Here is a 27678-nt window from a genome sequence, read left to right as displayed (position 1 = left end):
TGTTATGTATGCATCTTTCTTTCTTTATTGAGAGAGAGAGAGCATGCAAGCTGGTGAGCCTAGAAGGAAATACTCCAAAATGTTATCAGTGGTTATCTTTGGGTTGTGGGTGCTTTTTGTTTCCTCCTTTATATTTTTCTGCATTTTAGAGTTTCCCACAATGAGCGCTTATCACTTTTCTCATCAGAAAACCAGAGCTCCATCAGGCATTGATGGGTGAAGCATTCTAAAATGTAAGAGTTCTCTGTGACAAATAATAAAATGGGCTTAAGAACAATGTTAAAGAAATCTCTGGCTAACTGAAAATGAATTCTTAATAGAAAGTAAGCCTCCTTACTAGCCTGGCCAAGTAACTTGTCCCTTTCTGGCTTGGATTCTATTTCACAAGTGGCCGCTGGGAGCTTCTAACGAAATAAAGTACATCAACTCCTTAGCATGGACTGGGCGTGCAGTAAGGACCCAGCCCATATTCGTCCCTTCCTGTTTCCTTCTGACTCTCACCCCTAGTTCTGAAGTATTGAAATAACTTGCCAAGGGTCAAAAAGGAAAGAATTACAAAAACATAGCAATGCAAGGCACCAGGTGGAGAAAGAGGAAGGCAATGTGGGATGCAGTGCAAATATTTGATACCATTTCCTAGTTATCCACAAGAAGCACGAATTGTCTCTGTATAAGGAAGGGTCAAGCTGTAGACAATACAGTTGCCCATGGAGTTTAGAGAAAGGGAGCCCTAATTGGGCTTCCTGGAGGAGGCTCAGCTGGGGTTGGCTCTTGAAGGGAGGGGTATGAAGGGGTGTGGAAGGAGAGAGGGATATGGCAGGTGAGATGAATGAAAGTGAAGGCAGGCACAATGAAGGCAAAAAGAGGATGCTGGACTATCAGTCTAAATAACACCTTGCTTACAGTAGCAGTTGGTGGGTAGAGTACAGGAACAGCAAAGTCCCTTAGGGGACATCTTATGGTCCAAACTTCTCATTTTACATCTAGAAAACCTGAGACCCAGGAAAAGGAGGGCCACACAGGGACACAACTTGTCAGGACACAACCAAGACTAAAACCTTGGACTGGCCAAAGGCTTGGGGGCAGGGCTCCTGCCTTAGGCAAAACTGAATTGGAGGGGGGGAAATGGAGGGAAAATGGGGCATAACTGCTAAAGAGAATGTTCTAGAATTCGAGAGTGGTGATGGTTGCACAATTTGTGAATATACTAAAAAGCACTCAACTATACGCTTTAAATGTACCCAACTATGTTTGGACTTCCCTGGTGGCTCAGATGGTAAAGTGTCTGCCTACAATGCGGGAGACCCAGGTTCAATCCCTGGGTTGGGGAGATCCTCTGGAGAAGGCAAAGGCAGCCCACTCCAGTACTCTTGCCTGGAAAATCCCATGGACGGAGGAGCGTGGTAGGCTACAGTCCATGGGGTTGCAAAGAGTCGGACATGACTGAGCGACTTCACTTCATACACTTTAAATGTACCCAACTATATGGTATGGGAATTATATCTCCATCAAGGTGTTCTTAAAAAAAAAATACTGAAGCCCCAGGGCCTGTCCTGGGTCTCAGCTCAGGACGGGGATTCAGATGCTGGGAGAGGAACGTGGCAAGCGAATGGCACACAGGCCAGTACAGCTCAGACCATTTTGCCACTGCACAACCACTCACACCCAGCAGAAAAGCCTGGGTACCTCTGAGGTGAGGTATTGGATTCATTCTCTGAAGTTCTTAGGCTTGGCCTTAGATGTCGCTTCTCCCCCTCCTTCCCTCACTCAGGATGCCCTTGATCTCTTCATAAACACTTGAGATCAGATGGTGCCCCAGGTGTTATGCTCTGGGTGCTGGCAAGGAGCTGGCTGGGGGTATGGAGACCCTAAGGTTGAGGAACTACTCAGGCCAGCAGAAGCCCCAAGCAGCTCCCCCATGGCCTCTGGCAACACAAACCCCAAAGAGGGGTTCAGCCTGGATGTTTGTCTGGATCATACAGCTTTACAGCTTTCACAGATTTTTGTGAAGTTATAAGGGCTCCCTCTTGACCACAGTGGTAAGGTTTTTGGCGAATCAAATCACTTATACCCACAACTATTTTTCCTTCGTTCTTTTGCATTTTTCATTCACTCACACATTCCCCCAAACAGAAATGGCTTCTGCCCTTGTGGACTTTATGATCTAGTGGGAGAAAGATCAATCAAATCATCGCTGTGGTAGGTAGAAATCTAAGACGAGCCCCAAGATTTCCATGGTTTGGTGCACACACCTGCTATAATCTACTTCCCCTGCACAGGGGCTGGATCTACAACTACGACAGCTCTCCTGCGATGAGGCTACATTTCATGTGAAAGGTGAAGGCATTTTGCAGATGTAATTAAGGTCCCAAATCATTTGGCTTTGAGTTATTCCAAAGAGATTTTATCCTGGTGGACCTGACAATGTAGCACCAAAAGAAATTGTAAGATGACAACTGGGACAAATGCTACAGGAGGGGAACATATGGTGCTATGAGGGTCTACAAGGGGAGTATTTGCAACAACAATCTAACATTCAACACAATATGTTCTGTTTTCCAGGTGCTGTTCTTGGTGCCTTGTTTAGGGCTCACAACACCCTGAGGAGTAGAGACCACTGTTGGCCCCATTTTGCAGGTGATGAGCTGAAGGCACAGGGAGTTCACTTGTCTGATGTTGTCTGCTTAGAGAATGATGGAGTTGAGATTTGAAGCCAGGAAGTGTGGCTCTCGTTCTGAGAGTCAAACCAAGCTGTTTAGCCCAGAAAAAGCATTCCTTGGGTAAGGAGGTAGGCAGTGCTTGAAGGGAAACAAGAAATATGAGCTTAATCTTTCTGCATCTTTTCCCCCTCTGGTTTCTATGCTACTGTCCAATCCTGATTCTTTATACTTAGACCCCTGCCTTGTTTCTCTTCTTTCTTGTACCTAATTTTGAGATTCCTCCAAGTTGTGGTCACTTGCTCTTTGCCCTCTCTTTTAAGTTTTCTTTCTTTCTGAAAGAAAGATCCCTCTAATGAATGATATTTTAGGTATTGCGAGTCATTCAGCTAATTTTTAGTAATGAATCAAAGCTGATTTCAGAATCAGATAACATACAGTCATTCTTCTGTATCCATGGGTTCCATATCTACAGATTCAATCAATTGCTGATCGAATATTTACCCTCTGTATCTGCAGCTGCAAAATTGTGGAACATCCTTGGATAAAGAGGGACCACTGTAAGGGACTTGAGCACCTGCAGAGTTTGGTATCTGTGGGGGGCCTGGAAGAGATACCCTGTGGATACCAAGGGGTGACTGTGTATGTCAATTTGTGTAGAGGTAGTAAAAGTATTTGTGACTTGGAGTGAAATGACTACTTTGCATTTTGCAATTCTAGCTACCCAGTAGAACCAAGTGAGGAAGCTGTCCAGATGATTCAAACATGCAAACAGGGCTGGGAACTAATGCTTAATACAACCAATGAAGTCAATCAGTACAGTCTTGTTTTAAGAGGGTCTAAGAGTTACCATCGGAGAAGGCAATGGCAACCCACTCCAGTACTCTTGCCTGGAAAATCCCATGGACGGAGGAGCCTGGTGGGCTGCAGTCCATGGGGTCGCTAAGAGTCGGACACGACTGAGCGACTTCACTTTCACTTTTCACTTTCCTGCATTGGAGAAGGAAATGGCAACCCACTCCAGTGTTCTTGCCTGGAGAATCCCAGAGACAGGGGAGCCTGGTGGGCTGCCGTCTATGGGGTCGCACAGAGTCAGACAGGACTGAAGCAACTTAGCAGCAGCAGCAGGAGTTACCATGGAGGGATGATCAGGAAGAGTTACTTTATATACAAGACCATGCATGAATAAACAAGCTAGAGCCCCAGTAAAATTATCCCACATCCACTGGTACAAATGAAAAAAACCAAGAAAGCCGAAAATTGATAGTATATCACTTACCTTAGTGTCCTGCACATAGCGTTAATGAGTGTTATACAGGTGAGAAAATAAGGCAGTAAGAGATGGGGTGGAGGGGCTTGGGTATTGTGTGATAACACTTCATATATATATAACTCAATTCTCAGACACTGAGAGATATATTTTATTATCACTATTTATTAGGAAACTGAGGCAAAATGAGTATGTGATATGCCTAAGATTATAGAGATAATAAGATTTAAATATAAATTATCTTATGAATGAAGATCTTCACTATTCTTTTGCTTCTAAAAGCATTATCAGGGGGACTCCCTGGCAATTCAGTGGTGAAGATTCCACACTTTCAATGCAGGGTTTGATCTCTCGTTAGGGAACTAAGATCTGGCATGCCGCATGGCATGGCCTAAAACTAAATAAATGCATTGTCAGGAATTGATGTTGAATTTTTTTGCTTCTTCACCATTTATTGCAATAGTGTTCTGTTACTAACGGGAATTTGAGTAATAGATTTTCTAATATTAAGCTATTTTGCATCACTTGAAATGAGTCCCTCTTGGTGAAGGTATGAGCATATTAACATACTGCTAGATTCCATTTACTAATATTTTATTTAGTATAGTTTCAGTAAATATTTATGTGTGAAACTGATAGGCAGTTTAATTCTTCATACTCTTTGTGAGGTTTTTAAATTTTATCTTAACACATTGTTATTCAAATAAAAAATTTTTAATTAGTGAAAATTTTTTATTTTATTGTGGTAAGAACACCTAACATGAGATTTACCTTCTTAACAATTTTTAAGTGTACACAATTTTTAAAGCATACCTATTGTGAGTATAGGTACAGTGTTGTACAGCAGATCTCTGCTGCTACTGCTAAGTCACTTCAGTCGTGTCCGACTGTGTGTGACCCCATTGATGGCAGCCCAACAGGCTCCCCTGTCCCTGGGATTCTCCAGGGAAGAATACTGGAGTGGGTTGCCATTTCCTTCCCAATGCATGAAAGTGAAAAGTGAAAGTGAAGTCGCTCAGTTGTGTCCGACTCTTAGCGATCCCATGGACTGCAGCCCACCAGGCTCCTCCATCCATGGGATTTTCCAGGCAAGAGTACTGGAGTGGGGTGCCGTTGCCTTCTCTGCAGCAGATCTCTAGACCTTACTAATTTTGCTTAACTGAAACCTTATGCCCATTGATTAGTAACTCTCTATTTCCCCCACTCCAGCCCCTGGCAACACCATTCCACTCTTTGATTTTATGATTTTAACTATTTTAGGTGCCTTATATAAGAGGAGTCATGGAGTATTTGTCTGTCTTTCTGTGACTGACTTACCTCACTTAGCATAATTTCCTCAAGGTTCATCCATATTGTCCCATATTGCAGAATTTCCTTCTTTTTTAAGCCTGAATAGTATTTCATTATATGTCTATTCCACATTTTCTTAATCCAATTGTCCATCAGTGGACATTTGTGTTGTTCCCACATCTCAGCTATTGCTGCAATGAACAGGAATGCTAATATCTCTCCAAGATCCTTATTTCAATTCTTTTGAACATATACCCAGAAGTGGAATTGCTGGATCTTATGACAGTTCTCTTTATAGTTTTTTGAGGAATTTTCATACTGTTTTCCATAGTGGCTGCACCATTTTGCATTCCTATCAACATGTGCAAGGGCTCCATTTTCTCCACATCCTCGCCATTGCTTGTTACCTTTTATCATTTTGATGAATAGCAATTGTGACAGGTGTGAAGTGATGGCTCATTGTGGTTTTGATTTGCATTTCCCTGATGATTAGTGACATTGAACATTTTTTATATACTTATTGACTTTTGTATGTCCTCTTTGAAGAAATGTCTATTTAAGTCATTGGTGGTGGTGGTTTAGTCTCTAAGTCATGTCCAACTCTTGCAACCTCATGGTCTGCAGCCTGCCAGGCTCCTCTGTTTATGGAATTTCTCAGACAAGAATACTGAAGTGGGTTGCCATTTCCTTCTCCAGGGGATCTTCGCGACCTAGGGATTGAACTCGCATCTCTTGCATTGCAGGCAGATTCTTTACCACTGAGTTACCAGGGAAACCCATTCAAGTCCTTAGCCCTTTTTTGAGTAGGAATTCCTTATATATTTTAGGGACTAACCCCTTATCAGATATATGGTTTGAAAATATTTTATCCCATTCTGTAGATTGCCTTTTCACTCAGATGAATGTTTTCTTTACTGTAAGAAGCCTGTTAGTTTGATATAGTCCCATTTGTCTATTTTAGTTTTTTTTACCTGTGCTTTTGGTGTTATATCCATGAAATCATTACCAAGACCAATGTCATGAAACTCTTCCCCATGTGTTCTTCTAGGAGTTTTATAGTTTCAGGTCTTATGTTTTAGTTTTGAATCCATTTTGAGTTGATTTTTGTGTGTCATGTAAGGTAAGGGTCCAATTTCATGGGTCCAATTTCTTTTGCATGTGGTTATCCAGTTTTCCCAACATGATTTGTTGAAAAGACTGTCTTTGCACTGTTGTGTATTCTTTGCACCCTTGTCAAAGATAGTTGACATAATATATGTGGATTTATGTCTTGGCTCTCTGGCTAGTTCCATTGACCTGTGTGTTTGTTTTTATGCCAGTGCCATACTGTTTTGATTACTGTAGCTCTGCAAAGTATCTTGAAACCAGAAAATATGAGGCCTCCAGGTTTGTTCTTCTTTTCAAAATTGTTTTGTCTATTCAGAGTCCTTTGTGGTTCCACATAATATTTAGGGATTTTTTTTCTGTTTTTGTAAATAAGAATATCATGATTTTGATAGAGATACCTTAGATCTGTAGATTACTTTGGATATATGGACATTTCAACATTATTAAACCTTTTAGTCCTTGAACATGCAATGTCTTTACATTTGTTTGTGTCTTGCTTAATTTTCTTCATTAATATTTTTCTAGTTTTAATAAATAAGACTTTACCTCCTTAGTTAAATGTATTCCTAAGTATTTTATTCTTTTCAGTGCTATTAAAAATGGCAATGCTTTCCTAATTTCCTTCTCCAATAGTTTCTTGTTAGTGTTTAGGAATGCAACTGATTTTTGTATGTTGTGTGTCATGAAACTTTACTGAATTTGTTTATTAATACTAATAGTTATTTTAATGGAATCTTCAGGGGTTTCTATACATAAGATCATGTCATCTGCAAACGGGGATAATTTTACTTTTTCTTTTCTGATTTGGATGCCTTTAATTTCTTTTAGTAGAGTAATTTTTTTTTAACATTGAATAGAGGTGGCAACAATGGGCTCCCTTGTCTTGATCTTAGAGGAAATGTTTTCATCATTCCACTATCCAATATGATGTTAGCTGTGGGCTTGTCATAAATGGCCTTTATCATGGTGAGGTACTTTTCTTCTATTCCTAGTTTGTTGAGAGTTTTTAATAATGAAAAGGTGTTGAATGTTGTCAAATGTTTCTTCTACACCTGTTGAGATGATTGAGATGATCATGTGACTTTTATCCCTTATGCTGTTAATGTGGAGCATCACTGATTGATTTTCATATGTTCAACCATGTTTGCATCTTGGGAATAAATCTCACTTTGTTGTGGTGTTTGATCATTTTAATGTGCTTTGGTTTGCTAATTTTTTTGTTCTTTTTTTAAAATTTTATATTGAAGTATATTTGATTTAACACTGTTGTGTTAGTTTCAGGTGTACAGCAGAGTGATTCAGTTATACATATACATATATCTATTGTTTTTCAAATTATTTTCAATTTAGATTATTACAAAGTATTGGGCAGAGTCCCCTGTGCTATGCAGTAGGTCCATGTTGGTTATCTATTTAAAATATAGCAGTGTGTACATGTCAATCCCAATCTCCCAATTTGTTCCTCTGCTAATGTTTTTTTTTTTTTTTCAAAATTGGGAAAGGAGTAAGTCAGGCTGTATATTGTCACCCTGCTTATTTAACTTATATGCAGAGTATATCATGCAAAATGTTGGGCTCAATGAATCACAAGATGGAATCAAGATCACAGGGAGAAGTATCAATAACCTCAGATATGCAGGTGACACCACCTTTATGGCAGAAAGTGAAGAGGAACTAAAGAGCCTTTTGATGAAGGGGAAAGAGGAGAGTGAAAAAGCTGGCTGAAAACTCAGTGTTCAGAAAACGAAGATCATGGCATCTGGTCTCATCACTTCATAGTAAATAGCTGGGGAAAAACGGAAACAGTTGACAGACTTTATTTTCTTGGGCTCCAAAATCACTGCAGATGGTGACTGCAGCCTTGAAGTTAAAAGACGCTTGCTCCTTGGAAGAAAAGCTATGACAAACCTAGACAGTCTATAAAAAAGCAGAGACATTACTTTGCCAACAAAGTTTCGTCTAGTCAAAGCTATGGTTTTTCTAGTAGTCATGTATGGATGTGAGAGTTGGATCATAAAGAAGGCTGAGCACTGAAGAATTGATCCTTTCGAACTGTGGTATTGGAGAAGACTCTTGAGAGTCCCTTGGACTGCAAGGAGATCCAACCTGTTCATCCTAAAGGAAATCAGTCCTGAATACTCATTGGAAGGACTGATACTGAAGCTGAAGCTCCAATACTTTGGTCACCTGAAGCAAAGAGCCTTATGCTGGGAAAGATTGAAGGCAGAAGGAGAAGGGGACAACAGAGTATGAGATGTTTGAATGACATCACTGACTCAATGCACATGAGTTTGAGCAAACTCTGGGAGATGGTGAAGAACAGGGAACCCTGGCATGCTGTAGTTAATGGGGTCACAAAGAGTTGGACACGACTTAGTGACTGAACAACATAATATTTTTTTCAGGTTTTTCATTTATGTTCATTAGGGACATTAGCTTGCAATTTTCTTTTCTTGTGGTGTCTTTGGCTTTAGTTATCCTGGCCTCATAAAATGAATTTGAGAATGAAGTATTTCTTTCTTTTTAATTTTTTTTAAAGAGTTTGAGAATGAATGTTATTTACCAGTGAAGCCATCTGGTTCTGGGCTTTTCTGTGTTAGGAGACTTATTGTATCTTCTTTATCCATTCATTAGTCAACAGACACAGATTGGCTTCCATATCTTGGCTGTTGTAAATAATGCTGCAATGAACATGAGGGTGCGTATATCTTTTTGAATTATTGTTTTTGTTTTCTTTGGATACATAACTGGAAGTGGAATTGCTAGATCATATGATAGTTCTAGTTTTATTTTTTTGAGGAAACTTCATATTGTTTTCTGTGGTGGTTGCTCCAATTTACATTCTAACCAATGGTGCACAGGGTCCTCTTTTCTCCACATCTTTACCAATACTTTTATTCCCTGTATTTTTGGTAATAGCCATTCTAACAAGTTTGAGGTGTTGGTTTATTGTGGGTTTGATTTACATTTCCCTGATGGTTAGTGACGTTGAGCATCTTTTTATGTGCTTGTTGGACATCTTTGGAAAAATGTCTATTCAGATCCTCTGCCCATTTTTAAAACAGATTATTTATTTCTTCTTTATTGGGAGGTTTTTGATTGTCAATTCAAACTCCTTACTCATATTGGTCTGTTCAGAATTTCTGTTTCTTAATGATTAAGACTTAGCAGGTTATATGTGTTTAAGAATGTATCCATTTTTCTAGATTCTCCAGTTTTTTGGTGTACAATTCTTCATACTAGTCTCTTATGATGCTTTTTATTTCTGTGGCATCAGTTGTTACATGTCCTTTCAATATATATATATGTCTTTTCTTTCATTTCTGATTGTATTTATTTGAGTCTTCTCTCCTTTTTCCTTAGTCTAGCTAAGAGTTAGTCAGTTTTGTTTCTCTTTACAAAAAACCAACTTAGTTTTGTTGGTTTTTTCTATTTATTTTTAGTTTCATTTATATCTAATCTTTGTTACTTCCTTCATTCTGCTAACTTTGGACTTAGCTTTTTTTCTTTTTCTAATTTCCTGAAGGGTTAAATTAGGTTTTTCTTTATTTAGAACTTGATATTAATATTACACTGGCTTTGATTTGAAAATGGAGACCTTATTTTTCACTGTTCTAGAACATTTTTTAAAGTATCAAGATTATTTGTTCCTTGAAAGTTTGAAAGAATTCATTTATGAAGTTGGGCCTAATGCTGTTTTAAGAGTTAGCTGTTTAAAACATTCCTGGGACTTCCCTGGCAGTCCAGTGGTTAAGATTCCATGCTTCCACTGCAGGGGGCATGGGTTCAATCCCTGATCAGGGAAATAAGATCCTACATGCTGTGTAGTGCAACAACAAAAAATTCCTAGTTTATCCTGTAGGAGCTTAAGTCAGTCCAAGGAACCCCATGAAGGACAAAAGAAATTCATTGTACTGTATCAGGTCAATTCTTTGCTTTCCCTGTTCATTTTCTTACTCATTAGTGATTTCCTTCTGTTCACCTAGTTAACCTGTCTTCTTTTCTTCTTATCCAAATAAGGATTAGTTCTAAAACAATATTTACTGTGAAACTCTTTTCCAGGGCTCCATCTAAGGGCATGATTTACTTATGGGCACTCCCAGTATAATGGGTACATGATGTAGATTTTCTATATATGCAGGCAGCTTTTGATTTAAAAATATTCTGGACTTCCTGAGATTGACATTACCTTTTCCCCTCTGTTTCCTCTACATCCTTTTTTCCAGCTATTGAATCAAATCCCCTGTACTAGAGGAGATGGCTAAAGACGCAGCACAGAAGTAAGTGAGGGGGTGGGGAGAGAGAGTGGAAAATCTATCAGAAACCTAATTGGGAATTATATTTTCCCTGCCTCTCCCCCTCCCACCCAAAAAGGCCTACTGTTCTTCCGTGCCACAGTTTGAGCCTGCCATTCTAGAATGTTCCATAATGCAACCATTACTTTCCTGCAGAGGTCATGAAACAGAGTTTTGGCTTTCCGGTCTTGCTCAGAGATCTTCTTCATTTCAGTGAAATACCAGTCCAGAAGCTGCTTTGAAAGGTGTCATATGCCGTCCCCAGCCTCGGTTTAGGAATAACTTGTGCAAAAGCCACAATTGCTCTTCTTTACAAAACCTCTACTGTGGTTTTTGCACATCACTGCTACCTTGCACACAGCCTTTCCTCTTTCTTACAAGAGTAAGAGAAAGTCTTAGCTCTAAGTCAGCTCTGTCACATTTCCGGTTTCAGAGGAGCTAACTCTGAAAATGCAGTAATTTTCCTTGTTCATCAACTTTATGGATACCCACTCCATGGATGGAAAATTCTTGTGTCTTAAACTGCAAATGTCTATTTTGCTTGCAGTTGGGAGTAGATTTTGAGACAGGTCTTTTGTTTGAAAGTACAAAAATTGGAGAATTAGTAATTGAACCATGTCAGTATGTGATCTCTTGAAATCTTTTGCCTTGAAAACAGCACCCCTCTCCTCCTCAAATAAATTAGCCAGGAATGGTTTTTAATTAAGACATTGGTTCCTGGGTGTGGGCATTTCTTTTTAAGTAACTTCCTTACCTTCAGTTAATTGGTCCATAATTCTTTTTAAGCTTCCTTTTGTTGTCTTGGCTAAATGGGAAAAGGTCAGGGAAAAGGAGAATTGTGAAATCCCAAGGGGTCCCCAGAGCTCTGCTCCCTGACCTCTGTGCTCAGAAGCCCCCACTCCCTCCCCTTCTCCAATTGAAGTCCCTGGCTTCTGGGCTTCCAGAAACCCAGTCCTTCTCAGCCTGGAAAGTAGCCACACCCACACCCTCTGAGTCAGGGCTTTGTTACTGTTGTTTAGTAGCTCAGTTGGTCGGTGTCTGACTCTTTGGGACCCCATGCACTGTAGCCTGCCAGGCTCCTTTGTCCATGGAATTTTCCAGGCAAGAATACTGGATTGGGTTGCCATTTCCTTCTCCAGGGGATCTTGTATCTAAGGGATAGAACCTTTGTCTCCTGCATTGCAAAAGGATTCTTTACCACTAAGCCACCTGGGAATGGAGAAGGAAATGGCAACCCACTCCAGTATTCTTGCCTGGAGAATCCCATGGACAAAGGAGCTTGGTGGGCTGCAGTCCACGGGTCGCAAAGAGTTGGACACGACTGAACGACTTCACTTCACTCACTTTCACCTGGGAAACCCCCCAGGCAGGGCAAGGAGCAGCTTTAAAGCTTCCCGGAAATTTGCACTTAAAAAGGAGACCTGGGGTGGCAGCCAGCCCCTCTGTACAAAGCCTGCCTTCAGGGAGTCACCCCTCCACCCCACCCCACACACAAGGCCTTGTGGGAAGATGTCACCTGTGTGGAGGGCGGTGGGAGGGGTATCCTTAGGAGAGGAGTGAGGACTGGGGGTTGGGCGAAGATGACGGGCTAGGTGGGAGTGTTTTCCGCCTGCCCCACCCCACTTCTTTTTTCCCATTGTTTCACCAAGTCTTCCTTCCTGACTCACTTTTGTACATTTTCTGTACTTCTCATGTCCTCTTTCGGAACTGAGACTCTTTTCCATCCACCTTGCTGCCATTTCCTCTGTGTGTATGTCTTTTCTCTATGTTAATGATTCTTTCTTTTTCTTTCACTTTAATTTTTATTTGTATACAATTTTTAAAGGTTACTTTTCATTTACAGTTATTATAAAATATTGGCTATAGTCCCCTTATTGTGTGTCAGTATTTCTGATATGTCCTATTCCTTGTCTCAGAACCAAATAAATCATTCTGAGGTTGACAAGCCTGCCCTCCTCTTGACCCTGGATCTTTTTGTTGAGTGGCATTATTTTTGGATGAGGAGCCTTTTCCAGACTCACTTTGAACCACACCACTTGGGGTTATCCCTGTAGGTGATCCCTGTAGGTGAGAGGTCAGCCCTGGAAATTAGCTACCCTTTGGGGGGTGGGGGCAGAGGAGCAGGTTGTGTGGAAGGACAGGGACTGAGAAGCGAGTGGGGTATCTTCTGCAGAGCACAAAGCTTGGTCTGAACAAAAATGTTCTTAGTAGCAGAAAATGCTTCTAAGGAGGAGCTTGCTTTTGTCACATCTATTCACTGAAAATGTACTGATCACGTACTGTATACCTGGCACCATTCTAAGTGCTGGAGCTACAAGGGCTAGGAGAATAAGACAGACGAAAAGCAGTGTCTATAGATCTTACCTTCTAGAAAATGCTACTGGACCAGGTGTTGGGACCATGAGTGCTAGTCACAGCCCTATGAGTTATTAGCTATGAAACCTTAGACAAGTTCCTCAACAACTCTCTGAGTCTCTGATTCTTTATCCACCAGAGGGGGGTATGGCATTGAATGGATTGATAAGGAGTGCTCTTTAAAGAGCATGGAATACCACACAGATACAGGGTTTTATTATTGTCTACATTCCCCACCACTGGGCTTTTCAGGAGTAATTCCTAGCCTTGGATCCACAAGAAATGAAGGTAATCTGAGGCTATCTGACTTGGAAAATTCTTTGAGTATATAAGCGTACTAGTAATTAAAGATCAGTAGATGGATAAGTAGATGCCAGGTAGATGTATATATACATATTTTACACAAGCAATACATAGCCATGTGGGAAACTTAGAAAATACAAGTTAAAGCAAAAAGATAAAAATCCCCCAGAATTTATCACTCAAAGACAAGTCTTGGGGTTCTTTCCAGATTTATTTCTCTATGCATGTATAGACCAGTGTAGAGCATAACCAGAGGGACCACACATTCCCAGGCTTGAAAATGTGTCTTCTATTGATGAGCATCTTTCACCTCATGTCTCAACTGGAGCAACATTTCGGAAGACGGAGTCATTTTTTATTTTCAGAGATGTGTGGTACTGTTTTCCAATGACTGCTTTAATACAGTGCCACAAACTGAGTGGCTTAAAACAACCGAAATATAGTCTTTCACAGTTCTGGAGGCCAGAAGTCTGAGATCAAGGTTTTGGCAGGGACGTGCTCCCTCTGAAGGCTCTAGGGAAGAATCCTTTTTGGCCTCTTCCAGCGTCTGGTGACAGCCAGCAATCCTTGACATTCCTTGGCTTTTGGCCGCATCACTCCAATCTCTGCCTCCATCCTCACTTTGCCATCTTCCCTCAATTTGAGTCCATGTCCAAATTTTCCTCTTCATGTGAAGACATCAGTCATTGAATTAAGGCCCATCCTACTTCAGTATGATCTCATCTTATTTTAACTAATATCTGCAAAGATTCTATTTCCAACTAAGTTCACATTCACAGATTCCGGGTGGACAAGAATTTGGCACGGGAGGGGTGATGCTATTCAAACCACTGCAAGTGTCAATCCTGTTGCTTATTTGAACAGGCTTTAGATAGAGTTGGGACTCTCATGTCAGGAAAGAGGTCTGTAGGCATCAGTGATCCTGTGACAATAGGGGGCCCCAGAGCTTCCTGCTCCTCCCAGTCAGAAAACATCTTGATGTCAAAACCCCTGACTGGATTAGATGTTGCATTAGATGTAGATGTTTTCTGGTGGGAGCCATTCCAGATCCACACTGAACAGGGACTTCCCTGGTGATCCAGTGGCTGAGAGTCTGCATTCCCAATGCAGGGGGCCAGGGTTCAATCCCTGGTCAGGGAAGTAGATCCTGCATGGTGCAACTAAGACCCAGTGCACCCAGTAAATAAATAAATATATTAAAAAATAAAAATATATCCACATTGAACAAGATGGCACCATTCACTGTGGCACATTGTGAAAGAGAAAAGTTGTCGGCTCCATTTATTTGCAAGTGAATGCCTGTGTTACAGCAGCTCTCCAAGGTTGTGGTCTTTGTCAACCATTAATCTCTGGGCAAAAATCAACATGGGTGCAGAGAGTGGAGGGGGACATACAGCCAATTTCTAACTACTGCTCATAGGCACTTTGGGGACCCTCTCAACTTATTTGTACAGAAGTAGAACTATGGGAACATTCTATTTTTGCCATGATATTTGCACTAACAGTTTATCACAGGGGTCCTTCTAAGTCAGTAAATATATTTCTGTTACCCAAATGTATTTGACTAGAAATCCTAAATCTTTTTTTTTTTTGGAAATTCTTAAAGGGATATTACTACCTTTTTTTCCTTTTGAACTTTTACCATATATATATATATATATATATTTGCATATATATACATTTGGCCAAAATATGCAGTGTACAGGATCTCTGTTTCTCAACCAGGGATAAGACCTGTGCCCCTTGCAGTAGAAGCTCAGAGTCTTGACCTCTGGACAGTCAGGAATGTCTCCAGAATCCTAAATGTTTTGATATAACGCTTTCACCTCCCACCCCTTCCCTGTAGTCCCTGACATCTTACCATTTCATTGACTCCCCCAAACTTCTTTTGCATCCCCCACCCTGCCAGAGGGAACAAAATGGCTTCCTGCCTCCGGTGTTCCCTTAATCAGATGCAGACAGGGCTGGATGTTCTTTGCTGGGCTGCTGAGTCAGAAGCTTGGACAGGCCAGCTTCAGTCTTAATGAAGTGGGTCAGGAAGGAAGTGCTGAGAGAGATGGGTGCCTGGTGCAGCCAGTGGGTGGGAGCTGATGGCAGCAACAAGATCGGAGCCTTCTGAGAGGCAGCCTGATTCCTGGGAAAGAGCATTGGCTAGAAGTCTGGAGGCCTGGGCTAGTTTTACTCTGTTACTAAATTGCTGCCGGACCCTGGTAAGTCATCCCCTTTTTCTGAGCCCCAGTGTCCCCATTTCAGAAACCTTGAGGCTGACCCCAGGAGACACTGTGGGAGAACTGGAGGGCACCCAAGTCAGCCCCCATGAAGAGGACAGTCTCCTGGGAGACTCGAGTTGGGAGCAGAAGCTCTCATTTGAGAAATAGCCCCAAGAGGTTGTTGAAGCAGATGCAGAAGGGGTCTGGGAGGGACTGCCTGAGCCTTCAGTCAGAACTGAAGAAGAAAGCATGGAGGAGAAGAGTTAGAAGCTGAGGTGGGGGCAGGGAAAAGAGAGAACCCTGAACAAAGTAAGTCAAGAAGAAGGATTAAGGTAGAGATAGATTAGGGCCCCAGGGAGAGGCTACATGGCAGAATTCAGGGGAATAAGAGCTAGGAACCAGTTTACTGAAGTTCTGGAGTCTGGGGGAAATGCAGAAGGTAGTCAGAGACTGCAGCGAGGGAGGTAAAAAATGAGCTAGAAGCACATAGACAGGTCTTTTATGTTCAAGCATATCAGGCTGATTTCTGAAGAGAGAGGGTGCCCCCAGATTTACCCACCCATGCAGCACTTGATCCCTGAGACCCTTCATCCTGGAACAAAGAGGGTGTTTTTACTATAAAGTCCTCATAAGGTGATGCTCCATTTTAAGGGCACATTGGAAAACCCTGGGATAGATACTGTGCAGAGCCCAGAGCAAGGCTGTGGTCCCAAGACTGCACACTCAGGAAGAGAAAGAGCCCATGGGCTCCAGCCTCTGGGTCCTTGCCTGGGCTAGTCCCTGTACCTGGAAAGCATTCTTCCCTCACCCAAAAAATTCCACTAGTGTCACCTTTTCCAGGAACTTTCCTCCTCCATGCTTTTCTCCTTGACTAGCACTCTTTTCTTTCTCATTTTGGCTCCCCAGACATATCAGAGAGCCTAGTGCTTGCTAAGTCCTGGGCAAATATTTGCTTAACAGATACTAACTACTTGACACTAACTACTCATCACCTTATGAGGACTTTATAGTAAAAACACCCTCCTTGTTCCAGGATGAAGGGTCTCAGGGATCAAGTGCTGCATGGGTGGGTAAAGTTGGGAGCACCCCTCTCTCTTCAGGGCCCTTGTGCAGTCCTGCCATTATTGTTGTTGTTTAGTCACTCAGTCATGTCCAACTCTGTGACACCCTGGACTGTAGCCCGCCAGGCTCCTCTGTCCGTGGGATTTCCCAGGCAAGAATACTGGAGTGGGTTGCCATTTTCTTCTCCAGGGGATCTTCCCAACCCAGGGATCAAACCCAGGTCTCCTGTGTCTCCTGCATTGGCAGGCAGGAGAGCCACCAGGGAAGCCCAATCCTGCCACAGGAAACACCAATGGGAGAACCTGGGGGACTTATACAGAAAGATGCCACAGGGCTTGTGTCTCTCTGCTAGACACATGGCAGGAGGTGTTTAAATTGTCCAAAAGCCCAGTTATGACTAGAATTTCTTCTAGAATTTCCTTCAAAGCAGATTGCTCCTACTGCTTGGTGGGCTGGGGATGGGGAGGCAGCAGGAAGTGAGGGGACAGAATCCTACCCCCAGAACAACTCTAGAGTTTTTTTTTTCCCTCAGAGCCAGAGAAAGAGGAATCTCTCATCCATTTTCCCTCAGATACTAAGCCGTTGACTGCCTCAAGGACAACCTTCTCTTTCTTGCCTCTTTCCAGGCTTTGCCAGAAGGGCAGAGAGACACTGATGAACACTGACCATCTCAGGCATGAAGCATAGAACCTTGCATAATTTTCTCATCTAATCATCAGACCCAGCCTATAAAGCAAGAACTATTATTATCCTTGCTTCATAGGCAAAGCAACCAAGGCACAAAGAGGTTCAAAGATATGCCTAAGATCCCACAGCACATAGGATAGTCTGAAATGCCTGCTACCAAGATCTGGCTATTTCCACCACCCTAATCTGCCTCTTGGAAGAATTGCTACACTCAAAGGATATCCCCTTTGAGGGGATTGTTTGAAATAATAGCTAGTATTAATAATATTTATTATTATTTTTACTTATTTATTATTCAAACAATTATTATTGTTTGCAATAATAATTATTATCTAACAACAGTAATATATAATAGTATATTGTTATATTATTATGTAATAATAATTATAAAATAATTATTTCAATTATTTTCAAATAATTTTCTTAAATGATCTTCTATATTTATTGAGGATGTTAGCACGCAAGTAGACATGTGGATAGCAAATGAGCACATGCAGCAATGATCAACATCATTAGCCACTGCGTGCATGCTAAGTTGCTTCAGTCATGTCCGACTCTTTGTGACCCTATGTAGCCTGCCAGGCTCCTCTGTCCATGGGATTCTCCAGGCAAGAATACTGGTAAGAATACTGGGGTGGGTTGGCCTGCCCTCCTCCAGGGATCTTCCCAACCCAGGGATCTTCCCGACCCAGGGATTGAACCTATGTCTCTTACATCTAACCTGCATTGGCAAGCGAGTTCTTTACCACCAGCGCCACGTGGAAAGCCCCATTAGTCAAATCAAAACTACAATGAGACAATACTACAGACTTGTTAGAAGGGCTAAGATAAATAATGCTGATGATACCAACTGCTAGTGAGGATAAGGAACAACTGGAAATCTTAGTCAAAATGATTCTTTGGTGATAAGAGGCAGAATAGTGGTTACCTTTGTGAGAAGTGGAGGTGATTGGAAGGAGACAAGTGGTGGACTTCGAAGATGCTAGCAAAAATCTACAACTGTTCAATCTGGGTGATGGTTACAATGGCTGTATTTACTTTATGAAAATGCACTAACATGATTTGTGCACTTTTCTGTGTATAAAGGTTTACTTCAATAAGTTTATCAAAATTATAAAACTCAGGACTTCCGTGATGGTGCAGTGGTTAAGACTCTGTGCTTCCAATGCAAGGGGCGAGATTCAATTCCTGGTTGAGGAATTAGGATCCCACATACCATACAGCACACCCAAGAAAATATTTTTTTTTAATTATAAAATTAAAATATTCTCATTATAAAAATAATGCAAAGGGTACAGAGGCATAGATCAAAAATTAAAACTTGTTCTCCGTAAACTCCATTGTACTTCCCAGTGGTAACCACTGTTACCTGTGTCTCTTGTCTATTGAAGCACATAAACAAATAGGGCTTTTCTCACACTAATGGAGAGTGGAGCCATGGTGCCCACAAGTTAGAAACAAAGAGTGGATATTTGTCAAGAAGATTCATCTCGGAGACATAGGATGGAGGTATGCAGCTAGAGATTGAAGATTCTGGTCACACTATCAAAACTAATGTGCGTGTGTGCTAAGTCACTTCAGTCATGTCGGACTCTTTGTGACCCCATGTATACAAAGTTATCACAGGTGTATCTTCTTTGAGAAAGCCTTCCTGGACATTCTTCCTATCCTACTTCCCTGCTGTGACTCTTCCTTAATGCTCCCACAGCATTCTGTGTTCACCTCCACTGGGGCTCTTCTCACATTGTTTTCTGGTTATCTGCTCATGTATTCATGGGCTTTTCTAGATTGGGAGCTCCTGACAGGGTAAGGATTATCATTTTTATTTTTGTATTCCCAGCATCCAGCTCAGCACCTGGGCCACAGTAAGCACTATGTGAATGCTGCTTTGAGCAAATGAACTGATTGAAGGAAAAATCTCCAGAAAATGTGTCTTACAATCTCGCCAACAAGTGCAACATCTGGATGGAAGCAGCAGATATCAAGCCATCTCAGGCTTTCTGCTGCAGACTTGTGTGGAGAATCCCACAAGGTGCAACCAGAATCATCAAGGTGAGATAGGACTTTGCATTGGAAGCGTTAAAATGTAATGCCTGGCTTTGAAAGTGAAAGTGAAAGCCATTCAGTTGTGTCCAACTTTTTGTGACCCCATGGACTATAGAGTCCATAGAATTCTCCAGGCCAGAATACTGGAGTGGGTAGCCGTTCCCTTCTCCAGGGAATCTTCCCAACCCAGGGATCGAACCCAGGTCTCCCACATTGCAGGACAATTCTTTACCAACTGAGCTATCAGGGAAGTCCACCTGGCTTTGAAGAGGGTGAATAACGCAGTTTACTATGCATTTACTATTCAGAAAACTAAGATCATGGCATCTGGTCCCGTCACTTCATGGCAAAAAATGGGGAAACAGTGGAAACAGTGGCTGACTTTATTTTTCTGGGCTCCAAAATCACTGCAAATGGTGATTGCAGCCATGAAATTAAAAGACACTTACTCCTTGGAAGGAAAGTTATGACCAACCTAGACAGCATATTAAAAAGCAAAAACCTTACTTTGTCAACAAAGTTCCGTCTAGTCAAGGCTATGGTTTTTCCAGTAGTCATGTATGGATGTGAGAGTCAGACTATAAAGAAAGCTGAGCACTGAAGAATTGATACTTTTGAACTGTGGTATTGGAGAAGACTCTTGAGAGTCCCTTGGACTGCAAGGAGATCCAACCAATCCATCCTAAAGGAGATCAGTCCTGGGTGTTCATTGGAAGGACTGATGTTGAAGCTGAAACTCCAATACTTTGGCCACCTGATGCGAAGAGCTGACTCATTTGAAAAGACCCTGATGCTGGGAAAGATTGAGGGCAGGAGGAGAAGGGGACGACAGAGAACAAGATGGTTGGATGGCATCACCAACTCAGTGGACATGGATTTGGGTGGATTCTGGGAGTTGGTGATGGACAGGGAGGCTTGGCATGCTGCGGTCCATGGGGTCGCAAAGTCAGACATGACTGAGAGACTGAACTGAACTGAACTATGCATTGATCTGACTAATGGAAACTAAACAATAGCTTTTAAATTATCTTCCTTTGAGTGTGATGTATTCAGTTAACACATTGATTAGTCAATGTTAATATATATATTGTTAATATATAATATAAGTCCTACATATATATAGGACTTCCCTGGTGGTCAAGTGGCTAAGACTCCATGCTCCCAATGCAATGCAAGGGGCCCAGGTTTGGTTCCTGGTTGGGGAACTAGATCTCACATTCTGCAACTAAGACCCACTGCAGCCAAATAAATAAATATTTTAAAAAAGAACTTTGTGTATGTGTGTGTTTGTGTGTGTGATTTTTAGCCTTCCAGATCCCATAGAAATGCTTAAAAAGTGAATCAGTGTAATTAAATCACTTTGCTGTACATCTGAAACTAACACAACATTTAAATCAATTATACTCTAAAGTAAAATTTTAACAAATTTTAAATAAAAAATGAATAAGTATAGGATTATTTGTTGCAGCATTGTTTAATATCATATGACTGGAAACAACCTAAATGTTCATCAAGAGGGGACTAGTTAGATAAATTGTGGTATGTCATTCATATAATGGAATATTATACAGTTCTTTAAAAAAAAGAAAAAAGAAGCACTTTGTTGCTATAAACTACTCTCCAAGGTATAGTGTTAGATGAAAAAAGAATGATGCACACAGTGCATTGTATACTACTGTGTGTAAAAATGAGTGAAAGAGAATAACTGTATTTGCTTGAATGTACATAAAAACATCTCTGGGAGATACTAAGAAACTGACAACATTGGTTGCCAGTGAAGAACTAGGCAGAAAAGTCTGAAAGAAGACTCTACATTGCACGCACTTTTGTATCACTTATATATCTAATCATGTGAACGTATTACTTAGTCAAAAGTAGATGTAGGGACTTCCCTGGTGGTCCAGTGGTGAAAACTCTATGTTCCCAATGCAAAGGGTCAGGGTTCGATCTCTGGTCAAGGCACTAGTTCCCACATACTTTAACTAAGAGTTCACATGCTGCAACGAAGATTGAAGATCCTGTGTGCTGCAACTAAAACCTGACACAGCCAAATAAATAAATAAATATTTGAAAATAAATAAAGATAAAAAGAATGAAATCACAGCAACAATGCTAAACAAGAAAATATGACATCAATATGAAATAAATTTTAAGGGATATTGGGAAGTAAAAAAGTCAATGAATTTGGGCTAACAGAAATCACAGCAGAAAACACTGCAATTCAAAAAATCAGACTGAGTGGGTTTTCTCAACAGCACAGCAATCTCAGGGTTGGTAAATGCAAAGAGCGGGGTAGGTGGGGAAGGAATCATTATGGTAACTCATTTAAGATCTGGAGTAGGAACTTCCCTTGTGGGCCAGTGGATAAGAATCTGCCAGCCAATTTCGGGAGGCACAGGTTTGATCCCTGGTCTGGGAAGATCCCACATGCTTGGAGTGACTAAGCCTGTGCCCCACAACTATTAAGCCTGTGCTTTAGAGCCCATGATCCTCAACAAGAGAAGTCACCACAGTGAGAAGCCCATACACTGCAACAAAAATCAATATACTGAAAATGAGTATACTACCCAAAACAATCTATAGATTCAATGCAATCCCTATCAAGCTATCAGTGGTATTTTTCACAGAACTAGAACAAACAATTTCAAAATTTGTATGGAAATACAAAAAACTTTGAATAGCTAAAGCAATCTTGAGAAAGAAGAATGGAACTGGAGGAATCAACCTGCTTGACTTCAAACTATACTACAAAGCTACAGTCATCAAGACAGTATGGTACTGGCACAAAGACAGACATATAGATCAATGGAACAAAATAGAAAGCCCAGAGATAAATCCACACACCTATGGACACCTTATCTTTGACAAAGGAGGCAAGAATATACAATGGAGAAAAGACAATCTCTTTAATAAGTGGTGCTGGGAAAACTGGTCAATCACCTGTAAAAGAATGAAACTAGAACACTTTCTAACACCATACACAAAAATAAATTCAAAATGGATTAAAGATCTAAATGTAAGACCAGAAACTATAAAACTCCTAGAGGAAAACATAGGCAAAACACTCTCTGACATAAATCACAGCAGGATCCTCTAAGACCCACCTCCCAGAGTAATGGAAATAAAAGCAAAAATAAACAAATGGGACATAATTAAACTTAAAAGCTTTTGCACAACAAAGAAAACTATAAGCAAGGTGACAAGACAGCCTTCAGAATGGGAGAAAATAATAGCAAATGAAGCAACTGACAAAGAATTAATCTTAAAAATATACAAGCATCTCATGTAGCTCAATATCAGAAAAATAAGCGAGCCCCCATTTTTTGATTTTGGCCCAATCAAAAAATGGGCCAAAGAACTAAACAGACATTCCTCCAAAGAAGACATACAGATGGCTAACAAACACATGAAAAGATGCTCAACATCACTCATTATCAGAGAAATGCAAATCAAAACCACAATGAGATACTATTTCGTGTCAGTCAGAATGGCTGCTATCCAAAAGTCTACAAGCAATAAATGCTGGAGAGGTTGTGGAGAAAAGGGAACCCTCTTACACTGTTGGTGGGAATGCAAACTAGTACAGCCACTATGGAGAACAGTGTGGAGATTCCCTAAAAAACTGGAAATAGAACTGCCATACAACTCAGCAATCCCACTGCTGGGCATACACACTGAGGAAACCAGAATTGAAAGAGACACGTGTACCCCAATGTTCATTGCAGCACTGTTTATAATAGCCAGGACATGGAAGCAACCTAGGTGTCCATCGGCAGACAAATGGATAAGAAAGCTATGGTACATATACACAATGGAATATTACTCAGCTATTAAAAAGAACACATCTGAATCAGTTCTAGTGAGGTGGATGAAACTGGAGCCTATTATACAGAGTGAAGTAAGTCAGAAAGAAAAACACCAATACAGTATATTAACACATATATATGGAATTTAGAAAGATGGTAACGATGACCCTATATGCGAGACAGCAAAAGAGACACAGATATAAAGAACAGACTTTTGGACTCTGTGGGAGAAGGCGAGGGTGGGATGATTTGAGAGAATAGCATTGAAACATGTGTATTACCATATCTGAAATAGATAACCAGTCCAAGTTCGATGCATGAAACAGGGCACTCAAAGCCAGGGCACTGGGACAACCCTGAGGGATGGGATGTGGAGGGAGGTGGGAGGGGGTTCAGGATAGGGGACACATGTACACCCATGGCTGATTCATGTCAATGTATGGCAAAAACCACTACAATATTTTAAAGTAATTATCCTCAATATTAAGATAAATAAATTACAATAAAAATAAAATGAATACAGTGGAATAAATGAATAAATAAACAACTATTTGTTTTTAAAGTGCTAGAGTGGAACAGCTAGGACAAGTGACCCCTTTCTTCCTCTCTCCCTCCCCCCATGGATCCTTTGTCAGCAGCAATACTGGGCCTTTGCCCTCAGGCTAAAGCCTAGGGAGGGCCCTGAGATCTCTCCAATGGATAGGAAAAAGGAAACCAACCTCAGTCAAAAGTGAAATCCTCTAAAGGGCTCTACCCCCAGGGAAAAGCCCTTCTTTATCAGTTGTGGGGGTCCCAGCCTTTCTACCTGTCCACCCACATAACCTAAAGGGAAGACTGCCTGTTGACAAGCCCTACCCACTTAAACAGAACCCACAGTCAGCTCTCCCATTGCAGAGAGAGGTTCATGGGGGAAGCAGATCAACACAATTGTAGAGGAAACCCATGCCATCCAACCATAAAAGCGAACAGATTCATAAACATGACCAGACAACTAAGGTCATCAGACGTTGGAGGAAAACTGTCAACATAAAACAGAAGGACCAAAATAAAGAAAATGAAACTGATCCTAGAGGAAAGAGAGATAAAGGAATAGAAGAAAACAGAAAACAAATGCATTGTGATGTCTATCACCAGAGGGCCTCGCCAATGCTGTTCTACCAGATTAGAACGTTTTACACTTTCCCTTCTCGGAGAAGGCAATGGCACCCCACTCCAGTGCTCTTGCCTGGAAAATCCTATGGACAGAGGAGCCTGGTAGGCTGCAGTCCATGAGGTCGCTAAGAGTCGGACATGACTTAGCGACTTCACTTTGACTTTTCACTTTCATGCATTGGAGAAGGAAATGGCAACCCACTCCAGTGTTCTTGCCTGGAGAATCCCAGGGACGGGGGAGCCTGGTGGGCTGCCATCTATGGGGTCGTACAGAGTCGGACATGACTGAAGCGACTTAGCAACAGCAGCAGCAGCACACTTTCCCTTCTATCCCCTGAAAAGAAAATTTAGTAATTTGGTAAAAATTTACTCATTCCTTACAATGTGTCAGGATGCAAGGATTCTGAGATTTGCTTTTTAATTGTCTTTCCTCTAAAAGCTAATGGTAGGAAAATCAGACAAGTCAATTGTGATGCAATATGTCAAACTCTATGATTGATTAAGCACAGAAGAGGGCATTTTATCAGCGGGGAGGGCTCACTTCACAGAGTGGATATTTCTTCAACATTAGTGAATAAAAACGGAAGGAGTCATGAGCTTTCCTGGTGGCTCAGTGGGTAAAGAATTCGCCTGCAATTCAGGAGATGCGAACTGGATCCCTGGGTTGGGAAGATTCCCCTGGAGGAGGGCATGGCAACCTACTCGAGTATTTTTGCCTGGAGAATCCCCATGGACAGAGAAGCCTGGAGGGCTGCAGTCCATGGGGTCACAAAGGGTTGAACACGACTGAGTGACTACTCATGGATGCACTCATGATATTCATGTGGACAGCTTGAGCAAACAATATGTTTAGGGAAATAAACTCAGCAGGACATGGGTGATGCTCAGGGCTGAGCATGAGTGAGTTGTGGAGGATGAAGACAGAAAGGTGGGCAGGGGTCAGAACTTGTGCTATGCTTACAATGGAAACACTATCCTCTAGGCTAGGGTTTTACAGACATATTCAGGGAAAAGAGTCCTTGAGAGGCCCTTTGTAAAACAAACAAAACACTGATATATTTAACTCTTTCTTATGTACTGGAAATAACTTTCCTAGCAGAAACTCTGACTGTGTTCTAGGTTATCAATATAAAATCACAACCACAAGCATAGTCGCATCAGAATACATGAGATCCATTGGTTTTGTTTTTTTTTGAGTTTTTCCCTTGATGTTTGTTTATTGCAGATCAATCACCAGCAAGAAGGAAAGAAGAGAAAGGTGACAGAAATTTCAGAAAATTTTAGGCAAGAAAAACTGAAAAATGCAACAATTCAATCCATTAACTTGATTCTTTCTGTAAACTAAGAAAAAGATGGTCAATATTTGACCTTAGCTAAAGGCACTTTTCCTGTACTCCCCAGGTCTATAGATTTCTTGGTAATCTAGTTTAAAAAGTACTTCTGGATGCAGTAAGCAACTGAAATTTTTAAAGGGGTCCCAATCTCAGGGCCAGTCCACTCCTTGTCGGGGGAGAGACAGGTATGGGAGGTCCTTAGACAAAGGACATCTGACAGAGAATCAGAAAATAGAACTAAAATGTGGAAGCTGGAAAGGTAGCCAATGTTACAGTAATCTGCGGGCTTCCCTAGTGGCTCAGTGGTAAAGAATCCACCTGCAGTGCAGGAGACACAGGAGACACAGGTTCGATCCCTGGGTCGGGAAGACCCCCTGGAGGAGGGCATGGGAACCCACTCCAGTATTCTTGCCTGGAGAACCCCATGGACAGAGGAGCCTGGTGGGTTACAGTCCATGGGGTCACAAAGAGTCGGACACGACTGAGCGACTGAGCGCGCATGCGAGTTACAGTATCTAGAGGACCAGGCAGAGGAAGAATGGGAGAAAGAGGGTACTTCAAGGATTAAAGGACTATCAGGCTATTTGGAGCTAATCCCATTCATGATGAATATGCCAGGAAACTGTCAATCTGCTTCCCTGGGTCCAATGCAGAGTTGTAGGAGTGTAAAAATAGATTTGATAACATGGTCAGTGACAAGATTCAGATAGGGTGGGGCTAGAAAGGCAACAAGGTAATCAATTCAGTCATCTAGGAGAGAGGAGATGCGGCCCGGACTAGGATGTTTCCCTGGAGGTTAAAAAGGAGTCACGGTGGTAATCAAGAAGCTTTTGGGGATGAGGAAGCCACTGGGATCGGGGAGGAACCTGGGCGAGAGAGAGGAAGGAATCCTGGATGGCTCCTAGGTCTTGGACAATTAGGTGAGTATAGTAGTACCAGTCACTGAGATGGGGAGAGCCTGGAGGGAAAACAAGTCTGGATAGGAAGTGGAGTGGCGGGATGAGTTAATTTGGGGTCCTGGCAGATGCAGGGTGGCTTTGGGGTGTCCAAGTGGAGATACCTTGGACTCAGAGCTACCTGCACTTACAGATCTTCAGTTCAGGGTTCAGGTATACATCTGGGGTTTATCACAATGAAAGTAATAGTGAAAACCATGGATGGAAATGGATGGCAGTCATCCCAGGTAAACATATAGAATGAGAAGAGGGGAGGCGTGGGAGGACCACGAGGACGGGAAATGCCAAAGTTTTAAGGGGTACAAGGGGAAAAGGAAGCACACGAAGAAGAGGCAAGAGGGGAGAGATTTCAGAAGGATGCCAACAAAAAATAGGTCAACAGACTACTGGAAAGGTCACTAAAAATTAACCCTACAAAGTATTCAACTCAAACCACTGTGTTGGGAATAGTGGAAGCAGTTTCAGGGGAATGTTATGAGCAGAAATCAGAAAGTGTAGGCAGGGAGACGGGACAACAATTTTCTCCTGAAGTTTGTCCCAGGAATAAACGTGCCACCCTCGGAGCTTGGCTGAGCTGATGGTCACAGCTGTCAGCGCATGAAACTGGCCCTGGACATGTCCTCGAGCCCCTTTTAGCTCTCGTGATAATTTTCCTTTAGTGGAACCAAGGTTCCTTGTCTAAGAACCGAAGCCTCTGATTTGACTGATCACATGCATTGAAGCCACCTACTTGGCAGATGTAGTGAGATCTGGGCCCAGGACAGGATGCTAGGGCGTGGGAGGGGAAGAGAGCAGGTGGTAACTATGCAGATAGCATGCCTAGCAGAGGAGTTTGTTACATTTTCTATTTGTCTCTCAAAACAATTTTATAGGAATCACAAAAGCAATCTTATGGTTCCAGAAAAGGTTGGGATGTAGGGTAGGGATTTCCACAGCTGTTTTTATTTCAAAGGCAAGCTGATAAGACCATCAAAAGCCATTCAGAAATGGGTAATTCTACACACTTCAATAATTCAAATTGCTGTCAAAACATTGGGTGTTTTTGAAGCTATTGTTGTTTGTTTGCTGTTTACTAGTATGTAAGGAGTTGGCAATCATTTGGAAAACTCCTCATAGGCTGAACAAATACCAAAAAACTTCAGGTGAGA

The sequence above is a fragment of the Bubalus bubalis genome, chromosome X (assembly GCF_019923935.1).
Source record: "Bubalus bubalis isolate 160015118507 breed Murrah chromosome X, NDDB_SH_1, whole genome shotgun sequence".
NCBI lineage: Eukaryota > Metazoa > Chordata > Mammalia > Artiodactyla > Bovidae > Bubalus > Bubalus bubalis.
The sequence above is the reverse complement of the archived record's forward strand: the minus strand, read 5'-3'. Positions refer to the sequence as shown.